The sequence below is a fragment of the Galeopterus variegatus genome, unplaced genomic scaffold (genome assembly GCF_000696425.1).
Source record: "Galeopterus variegatus unplaced genomic scaffold, G_variegatus-3.0.2 Scaffold197, whole genome shotgun sequence".
Lineage (NCBI taxonomy): Eukaryota > Metazoa > Chordata > Mammalia > Dermoptera > Cynocephalidae > Galeopterus > Galeopterus variegatus.
The window spans coordinates 383,810-385,111 of record NW_007726308.1 but is presented as its reverse complement, the minus strand read 5'-3'; positions in this window follow the sequence as shown (position 1 = coordinate 385,111).

Sequence of the window (1,302 nt, the reverse complement as noted above, 5' to 3'; positions counted from 1 at the left end):
AGACTGACTCCCTTAGCCAGCTGGTGATGTGTTTTCGCCACTTCCTTATTAAAGAGGAACCGGAGCATGCTCAAAAGCCAGCGCCAGGCCTTCAGAATGCTTTGTGTATCTACGTGTTTGCAGAATGAGCCAAATGTAGTTTTCTCATGCCCTGTAAGATCAGGAACACCCAGCAGAGGCTGTCCCCATAAAGAACTCCCTCCTAGTGCTTTTATATTGCGATTCCTGTACCGAAGGGTTCTACCTAGAGAAATTCTGGTACCTGGACATAATCAACCAGGTACATGGCTCCCTCACTCTTGAACAACAGATTCCATATTTCCATCTGAGAGAAACAAAGTCCTGCCATGTTCCTAAGGCCTCCCACAGTTTTGCTGTGTGGGAGACCTGGCTAATACATGGTACTCTCTTACACAAATGTAGTGGATTGGGGAAAAGAGGAAGGAGGGGGAAATAGAGGTAGCTCAGGCCTAACTTCCTAGAGGACAAAATACATTTCTCTTGATAACTGCAACTATCCGAAAATTATTTCAGAAGAAATTTCTTTTTTTGTCATCCTGGCAGCTGCCCAAGGGTATGGCTTTCCATTAGTCTCTCTCTCTCTCTCTGTCTGTCTGTCTCTCTATTTATATGAGGATACTTCAAAAAGTTCATGGAAAAATAAAATTAAGAGATAATATGGATGTCCAGGCAAGTGACTGAGCTAGTGGACATGCCAGGGATCCTGAGACAGGGCCATGGACCTTGGCCTCGCCCCCATCCCACATCCAGGTAAGCAACAGAGCCAGCCAATGCCCTGAGATGGGGTTGGGCCAGCCCCACCCCCACCTGCAACCAGATTTTAGAAAGTACTTATTAACCAGTTGTGTTTCTTTGGGGTGTGTGATTTATCAGCTCATGTCCTTCACCAAATTTCTGCTTAAATTTTTCTAATTCATTTTTCAGAGTTCTTTTTGCAGTAAGGATGTTAATCTTTGTGCGTTAAAAAAGAGAGAGAGAGAGAGAAAGTAGAATAATGGTCACCAAAGGCTGGGAGGGATAGGGATGAGGGGGGGGATGGGGGGTGGACTAATGAGGACAAAACTACGTTATCTACTCTAGGTGAATCATTGTGCAATATATGCATGTATTAAAATAACACACTGTACCCCAGAAAAATAAATATTAAAAAAATTGAATTAAAAAAAAATAATAACATCTCTTTATTCTCTCTTTTATATCTAACTTCTTCCACCTCCCCTCCCTCAAAACTGAAAAGATGTATAATGTATAACACAAATAAAACAATGTTTATCTCTGGGG